Source organism: Hevea brasiliensis, chromosome 3 (genome assembly GCF_030052815.1).
Source record: "Hevea brasiliensis isolate MT/VB/25A 57/8 chromosome 3, ASM3005281v1, whole genome shotgun sequence".
Lineage (NCBI taxonomy): Eukaryota > Viridiplantae > Streptophyta > Magnoliopsida > Malpighiales > Euphorbiaceae > Hevea > Hevea brasiliensis.
Window position 1 is genome coordinate 114512584 of NC_079495.1, and position 9544 is coordinate 114522127.

At 36.8% G+C, this 9544-nt stretch overlaps 1 pseudogene; it reads right to left on the minus strand.

Annotated features, from left to right (window-relative positions):
• Positions 1 to 997: 997 nt before the first annotated feature.
• On the minus strand, positions 998 to 3317 carry LOC110667764 (ATP-dependent 6-phosphofructokinase 2-like; annotated as a pseudogene).
• Positions 3318 to 9544: the final 6227 nt, after the last annotated feature.

A 9544-nucleotide genomic window follows, 5' to 3' on the forward strand; every position in this document is an offset into this window, starting at 1 on the left:
TGCGATTGATGTGAGGATCGAGTAGTTGCAAGAGCGACTTCAAATTGAGGAGTTTTATCCAAACCGAGACGAGTCTCTTCAAAAATAATCTCTTGAATAGCGGTTTCCAATGATGGGAGTGGATTTCGATGTAGCGAGGACGCTCGAGCGGCCTCATATTACGATCGAAGAGCCATTAGAACTTGAATGAGATGAAGATGATCTTCACCGATTTTGGCACGAGATATTTGATTCCAAATAGGTTGGACACGGGCAAGAAAATCATTCCGCATTGACACGCTTCTTGTTTCAGATTATGAAGAGTAGTCCACAACCGATAATAGTGGGCAAGTCCGGTGGTGCGATATCGATTAGCCAAAAATCCCGATTTCTTTTGCGAGTCATAATTAGCAACCGGATGTGGATGGACGAGGCAGGTATTGCGAAACGGTGATGATCGATGATTTTTACTATCCCAATCCTCAAGGCGGTCGACCAAATTTTGCATCGGTTTCATCGTTCTCTCTTGTCGGCGTAGTGATATCTCCGGTAACAATACGCCAAAGCTTGCGACCTATCAAAAACTTTTCATTCCTTGAACCCAAAGATTATAGTTGGAACCGATCGGAATGTTGCAATAGGTTTTGAAATATCAGATTTCTCCATTGATAACAAGATGAGGAGAAAAAAAATGGTATAATAATAGGTATGAAAGAATGAACCAGAACAGGTTGTAGAGAGAGCAGAGAGACCCCAAAAAACTAGAAATAAAAGCTTTATGGCTCTGATACCATGTTAGAAGAAAGAATACAAGTAATGAAGGAAAGGATTGTGTATTTGTCTGTGTCCCATTTACAGAGATATTACATCTATTTATACATGAGAATATGAACTAATTTGGACAAGAATAATAATTGCTATAATTATGCTACACAAATCTCCTATAATCATGCTAATTGCTGTAATTATGTTATACAAATCTCCTATAATTATGCTGATTGCTGTAATTATGCTAACAAGGATGAAACCAAAAAAGCAGTGCACCTTGAGCAGGATGAACCCAAAAAACCAAGATCACTACCGTAGGAACAATGATCACTTCACAGGCATCTCATGCCTGTTCTTGATGATTAGTGTGATAAAACTTATTAACTACACTAACCCACATGATTAATGAACTTCCAAACACTAAACTTCAATGAAAGCTGCTCAATTTGAATATCTGTATCCTGTGAATCTTCATTTCCAAACAAAACCAGGCTGATTAGTCACGGATCTCACCCATGCCCATTTATGGTCCTTTAGGTTGACTTCATTCTTAGCTTCTGCAACTTCTTTCAATAGGATATATGCATAGTTGCCATTAATAGGTCCACAAACAAATCCGGTGTAACCTGCCATAATCCCATGAATAGCTGAATGTGCAAGAAGAGCGCAATACAGATTATTTGCAGGGATTGCACGTATCATGCATGTTGGATCGATATGCTTCACTGTGAATACATCATTCGGGTGATCTCTGGACCACCATTTCTTGAGCTCTGACTTCAACCATGCGTCAACATCTAAGAAAATTGGGTTGCCTGATTCATCCCTCTCTTCTTTCTGCGCATCAGTTCTTGGTATCATATCCTGTCCGGCCCCCTCGGCGACAACCAGTACTGCATGGCCATTTTCTTTTAGTCGCTTCCCAAGAAATTCAAACAGCCCTCCTTTTCCTTCCAATAAAATTCAGTTTCAGGAATTAAACAGCAGTCCACATCACGGCTGCTTAATGTTGCATGGAGTGCGATGTGGCCCGTGCTTCTACCCATTAATTAGCTTCACTAGTCCGATACCATTAACTGCACTCTCAGGCTCCACATGAGCTGCATTGATGGCTTGTTGGGCCATCTCCACGGCTGTCTGGAATCCAAATGATCAGTCAATAATGCCTACATCATTGTCAACTGTTTTGGGAATTCCAGCAACTCCAATGTTCAGTTTCCGGCGACGAATTTCGTCAAATATCTTTACTGCCCCACGCATTGTTCCATCCCCGCCGATGATATAGACCTGTTCATATGTATTAGGACAGCCATAAGAAAACACTCCCCAACTAGAATAATTTCATAATCATAAGGTCATGATAAACTAGACTTGTGAAATATCATATCAATGATTGGTCATCAAGAGCGTAGTTTAAATTGAGATTGTGGACATATGTATTGCAGAATTGCAACCATTGCACAAGTAAATTATATTTGCAGCAATGGTAAATATATAAATATATATTTGCAGCCATTATGGTTTCCTTTCTAATGGCAAATTAATCAATTACATTTAACAAATCCAACTTATTCAGATTTATAAGTTAAAATTTTTTTTTCTGAAAATTTTAAAAAAAATTGAATAAATTCGAAAATATTATCTTTGCAATTACAAATTACACGAAATATTTCGATTTTTTTATCATTTTTTTTATATCCCGGTTAACATGTATAAAAGCAGGTAAAGGTTATAGCAGAACAAATGCTTCTGTTCTAAATTTGTTAAAGGCTCTTAAGTCTTAACATATCATAATTCATCACATAATTTGTTGAATTAAAAAAAGCACCAGAAGTAGAGACCAACCTGATTAAACCCACGACTTTGAATGGCATCAACAATCTTATTGAGATCAAAGCCACCCCTAGAAGTCTGCAGAACTGTTCCACCCTTCTTGTGCCAGTTATGGACAAGCTTCGTATTCAGCTCAATCGGTTCTCTTGAATAAAACCCTCTGTACCCAGATACCACCCCATATATCTGACGCACCCCATATAGCTCCCACAATCCAACCACCAGCTCCCTGATCACCGTATTCATCCCAGGGCAAAGTCCTCCGCAGGTAACAATGGCAGCTCGAGTACTGCTGGGATCAAAGAAGATTTGTTTCCTTGGGCCGGCCTGATGGTACGCAAGCTTGGAAGCGGCAGAAGAGAAGGTGCCAGCAGAAAGGTCGATGATAATCTGGCGAAGGATGACGTCTGATTGGGTGAGGTAGAAGCCGTCGGTTGGGTGGTAGAAAGGGTTGTTATCTAATGGGTTGGTGTAAGATTTGAGGTCTGGTAAGTAGTCTGTTAAATGGGGAAGTTTTTGGAGATTAAATGGACGAGATGATAAAGTTTCTTCTGAATTTCGGGTCACAGCAGGATATGTGGCTTCTGGTAAAGAAACCGCCATGTCTGTGGCAGCAGAGTAGCAGTGCGGAGATGGAGGTGAGCTGCATTCGGTAATGACAAAAAGAGAGTGGGCTTAATAACCATGAAAGAGGAAGAGCATTCTGGGTTTGACAGTTCATTCTGGACGTGGCGGTTTGGAGGTAGCAAACGTGTACGTTGTGGCAGATCTCTGAAGTTCAAGTTGAAATTATTATTTTTAAATGTATATTTTAAATTTGATTTAAAAAATTTAAAATAATTATTTTTTTATTAATTTAAAATTTTTGTAATTAATAAATATCAAATTTATGTAAGTTAAGCTTAGTCTAACCAAATTTAGAAGTGGGGTAAATTACACAGATGATATCCTAATTTTATTGTATATAATATTAAGGTATTTAAATTTTAAATTATAATAGAAAATCCCTAACATCAAATAATGTAATAGTAAATACAATGTTATTTATTCTAACCAGTTACCCCGTATTTTATTAACGTGGCTTGGCAACATGGGAGCTTCCTTCTCTCTTCATATGCATCTTTCTCATCCAATGTGACATCTTCCTTAAAGATCTCTTTGATTTTCTATCTAAAAAATGCCATACTCATTTCTCTCTCTCTTTCTAGAAATGCTCTTTGTTTGTTTATATCTCCCTTTCTCTATAAGCTCATTGAAGAAGAAAGATCAAAGAATCTTTTGTAGCTAGATCTGATAGCAACGAAAGATGGAGTTTGCTAAAAGACGAAGGTTGCCATCGAAGAAAAAATGTCAAACAATCTTAATAGCGAATGAGCTGAAGATATCGCTTTTCAATGGTAGACGACTTTCAACAAACGACATTCCTTTGTGCCGATGCGATGAGGAAGCAAAGATGAAAACTTCTTGGACTAATGAATACCATAGAAGGAGGTTCTATAGCTTATCCTAAGTATAGCACAAGTGAAAATGAAATTACAATTTGCATGGATATTCATTTTTTGTTTTTAATTTTTTTCTTAGAAATGAAAGATGAAATTTGAAATCTTTTGCGGCTTGTGTTCTGCAGAGGAGAAATTAATGTAATTTTTTTAAATGGGCTGACCCAAAATTCCCAAGACAACCAAATGTAGTGATTGTTGGCTTGTTAAATCGAATCAACAGAATGGAGAGAGAAAGGAAAGTAGAAAAAGAGGTAGAACAAAAGAAGAAGGAGAAAAGGAGGGATTGTTCCCTAACCCATGACAATACAAAATGGGAATGGCAATGCTCCTTTGATCTTATTCCTCGCTCTTTGTTATCGCAAAACAAGAAGGGATAAGGACACAACTTCGATTGAGATTGAGGGCAAAATCTCTCACTTTATTGGAGCAAACCCTTTTCAATTTAGAGAGTAATATTTACCTAAACGAAATCATATGAAAGCCCAATGAAATCGAAACCTTAAATTAGTCGAATGAGATCAAAATTTGTACGATAACAAGGTGATATTGATAGGATAAAGTGTAGAGCATAGAGGGGAGAGAAAGGGTTTGCATGGAGAAAAGAGATTGTGTTTCTTTAATTCAATTGCCACATTGAAAGAGAGAGCATATTAAAGGGTGAGAAACAATGCTTCCATATTGGCATGCCATGTCATCATATAACTAGTCAATTGGCTATAAGAGGTTACATGGTGTTTATTGTTACATTCTTTGATGTTGGAGTAACTTTGTAACATCCTCACTTTAGCTCGTCCGTACAGTCTACTGTTCCGGTGACCAGTGTCGGTTTGGACAGCTAGAATGTCAGAAAAAATATTTGAACTAAAGTGAGGAACCATAATTAACTCAAATATTAATAAGAAAAATTTAGAAAAAATTTTAGAAATAAAATACAACCAAGTTAAATGAGTCGGTGCCCTAGCGATGGGTAACCTAGTGAGAAGTTGCAGTTCTCGTAACTAGGAGCCCTAGACCCAGGGGAAAAATTATAAAATAATTATTGGGACTTCAGAGAAGGGTTATTGAGGTTCTTATGGCATTAGAATGCCAAGAAAATGCTTAAAAAAATTTTTCAATCGGTACAGACAATTTTGGCCTGTTAAGCCAAACGGAGGGCATTTTGGTCATTTCGTCTTCAAAGATGATTTTTTGCCAACTTGTCCAGTTAAATAAATAATTTATATAACATAAAATATGATTAAATATTATTAAAAATTTAATTGAAATTAATTAGACAAGAAATGGAGAGAAAATGAAAGAAAATGGCATTATGACATCATAGTGATGTCATTAAAGTTTTCCCCACCAACCCAATGTTGACACATGGCATAAACTTATTTAAAAGAGACAAATGGGCTGAAAATTGAAGAAAAATAAGAACTCTCTCCCTTCTTCTTCTCTTTGACGTCAACCATTCCTCCATGGCCACCATGAACAAGCTTTTAAAGCTTGATTTTCCCTAGCTTCTACTTAACAAAACCCTAACCTAGAAACACAAAAAAGTGTTCTTACAACTTGGTGAGTATTTTGGGAGTAAAAAGAAAGGAAAAGGAAGAGCTTTAGTAAGTGGGAAAATCTCACTCCATAGAGGTTAGTGACCTAACCATGAATTTTACTTTAAATTCATGTTAAGGACTTTGAATGAGTGTAAATTACAAAGAAAAATTGTTGAATACCATTTGTATGTAAACCCTCAATTTTTGGCAGCCATGGTTAGGATTTGTTTGTGATGAGTTTAATGAAGTTAAAAGGTTATTATGGCTGCCCTTAATGTACATCTTGTAAGTGGATTGAAGAAATACAATGAAAATGCATGAATAGTAATGTGTGAGTTAGGGTTTGGGGTGGAAAAATGGACTTTGACCATGTGATGATGAAAATAGGTCTTAATAGTCAATTAGTGATCATTTAGTTTGTTTAAATAAAAAATGAAATGTGTTGAGTGATGGGATTTGGGTTTGGTGTGGCTACCCTAGGTGACCTGCAGAATTGGACATGAGTCCAGTAGGTTTGGGCAGCCATAACTTGAATTGTAGAGTTCAATTAGTGCAAGGCCAAGTGGAAATGAAACTAGACACATAATGGCACAACTTTGGTGAAGAAACCATGCGCATAAAACTAAATCATGTGGACCAAAAGCTTGCCCTAATCCGGGTGATCTACAGTCTGCCTGGGCAAAATGACCAAATGAATAGTATTTGGTCATTTGGCCATAACTTAGTGTAGAAAGGTCCAATTGACTTGAAATTTTACCAGCAACAAGCTGAGATATAGACCAACAACTTTCGTGAGGAAACCTAATGCAAATTATGACCAGAACCTATTCAACAAGTGAGTTGCAGTCACTATTCATTACACTATAGATATGGTCAGTCCAGAAATTCTGGACAAAATTTCAATCCAGCCAGTTGTGGTTTTTGGACCATAACTTGAGCTACAAAACTCAAAATGGAGTGATTCAAAAAAGAAAATGCAACTAGACAAAATAAGGAACAACTTTCATGTTGATCAGTTTGCCAAATTCCCACTGCAAAATTGACCAATGGAACAGTAAATACAAAGCATAAAAACTGAAAATTATGCCCAACTAACATTAAGCTTAGAAATGGTATTGGCAACCAATACCAACAAATTTTGAATGCAAAATATGGTATGTTGATGATATTGGAACCAATGTACCTATTGCCTATGCAAAAGTCAACATTTTTGTTGACCAATGAATGGAATAGTAGCACTAAAACTTAAATTTCAAAAATTGTGAAACTTAAAAGTGTAAAATGCCCTAGTATACCTAACAAGATTGGTTTGGATAGCTTGGCATGCCAATAGAGTTCTGTTAGCAGTACTGCATATGGCTTCATGCCATTCTGCGTTTCATGGCTTCCCATGCCATTCTGTGACATAATAGCCTTTGGCTATATTATTTGAATTATTACACTTGGGTTTTAACCCCGATAATTATTACAACTTATTAGCTGTTCTGTTGCACACCAGGAGACACAATGTGACCGATGGTGTGATGGTCCGAGGTACTTAGTACCCAGTGCCAGTTTACCCATTTATCTAGTCCAGTCAACTAGTATGGGTTGCTCGGGCAATGATAATAAACCTTACAAAATTTTAATTGAATAATACTGCAAATAATACCAGAAATTAAGTCTACATAAAAATGAAATCATACATTCTACATAATTATTTTTATTTTTATTCTATTTTATTTTATTTTATATTGTCACCACTAAGCAGAATTGCTTAGCGCGTCACTTTTGCCACGCATAGGTACTGGAGACCTAGCTGGGGAGCCCAGCAGACATCAGACGGGGTGAGCCTTCAGAGCTGCATCTGGGGTCCAGAGTCACCTCACATATGCACTGCATATGGTAGGACATTAGGACTATGGGTGGCCCTTTTGTATTTTACATTTTGTATTAGTTTGGATTGTAACTATAAACTCTTGTAATTATGTGTTAATGTAAATTTATAAAATTTCATATTATTGAAATTTTTTGCATAATGTATGTTGATAAATGAAATATTGAGAAATATTTATGAATATGCTTCAAATGATGAAGTGAACAGAAAAGTTTTGAAAATAGTATTGTGATTTGAGATTGAGATTTTGAGATTGACTTGAAATGTGTATAATAGAGTTTGGATTTGGAAATTATATTGGAAGTGTTTTTAAACAGGTTCAGAAGAACTGTTTTTTCAATTTACAGCCGGCACTCTGTCGGATTTTCTATAAAATTTACGGAAAAATTCAGATTTATCAAAATTGTAAATAAATGAATTAAAAAGGGATAAATTGTAAATAAAAACATAAATTGGTGCTCCGGCACGCTGAGTGGCATAACTTACTCGTCTACACTGTAGGCGGGTAAGGGGTGTCACATTTAGTGGTATCAGAGCATCGGTTTAGGGGTTTCTGGGCCTAGATAGAGTGCATATAGATCGGTTTGTAGTGGTCTTTATTGATGATATTCTGGTGTATTCCAAGACTAGGGAAGAACTTGATGAACATTTGAGAATTGTTCTGCAAACCCTGCGAGAAAAGAGGCTGTATGCTAAGCTGTCCAAGTGTGACTTCTAGATGAGTGAAATCTCTTTTCTTGGACACATAGTATCAGCTGAAGGGATTAGAGCAGATCCCAAAAAGATAGAAGCAGTGATGGAATGGAAGCCTCCCAGAAATACAACTGAGGTCAAAAGTTTCTTGGGGCTAGCTGGGTATTACAGAAGATTTGTGAAGGCATTCTCTCTTATAGCAGCTCCAATGACCAAGTTGTTGCATAAGAATGTGAAATTTGGCTGGAACGACAAGTGCCAAGCCAGTTTTGAGAGGCTGAAGGCTATGTTGACAGAAGCACCAGTGTTAACATAGCCAGTGTCGGGAAAAGACTTTGTGGTCTACAGTGATGCCTCGCATAATGGGTTAGGGTGTGTATTGATGCAAGAGGGGAAAGTGATCGCCTATGCTTCCAGGCAGTTAAGGCCACATGTAACATCCTCCCCATAGCAACTCCGTACATTCTACTGTTCCGGTGACCGGTGTCGGTCCGGACAGCTAGAACGTCCGGAAAAATATTCAAATCAAAGTGAGGGACCATAATTAACTCAAATATTAATGAGAAAAATTTAGCAAAAATTTTAGAAATAAAATACAACCAAGTCAAACGAGCTGGTGCCCAAGCGATGGGTAACCGGAGGGAAGTTGCGGTTCTCGCAATGAGGAGCCCTAGACCCGGAAAAAAATTCATAAAATAATTTTTGGGACTCCAGAGAAGGGTCATTGAGGTTCCTATGGCATTAGAATGCCAAGAAAATATTTAGAAAAATTTTTCAATCGGTATAGGCAATTTTGACCCGTTAAGCCAAACGGAGGGCATTTTGGTCATTTCGCCTTCAGAGGCGATTTTTGGCCGACTTGTCCAGTTAAGTAAATAATTAATATGACATAAAATATGAATAAATATTGCTAAAAATTAAATTGAAATGTGGTAGAAAAGAAAAGCAAAGAAAAATCAAAATAATGCAAATAATGACATCACATGATGTCATTTATAAATTACCAACCAATCACAAGCTAATAAGCTTTCTTAAATACTTAAAAGAGACAAATTAAAGACCAAAGGAAAGGAAAAAAAACGTGAGCAGCCATTTTCATCCTCCGAACCAGCCGAAAATGTCTTTCTCTCCTCCATAAACATTTTCTTTCATCTCTCTTTCATTCCCATGATTTCTCACCATTAAAACCTAAATTGCCTTCATTAAAAATTGTCTACCTCTTTTGGGGAAGTGTTTGGTTACTAAGAAAAGTTAAGGAAATGAAGGATTGTGAAGGGACACAAAGCTCATGCAAAGGTTAGTGCTTACTTATGCTAATATTCCTTTATTTCCATGTTAAGGACTTGAATTTAGTATGA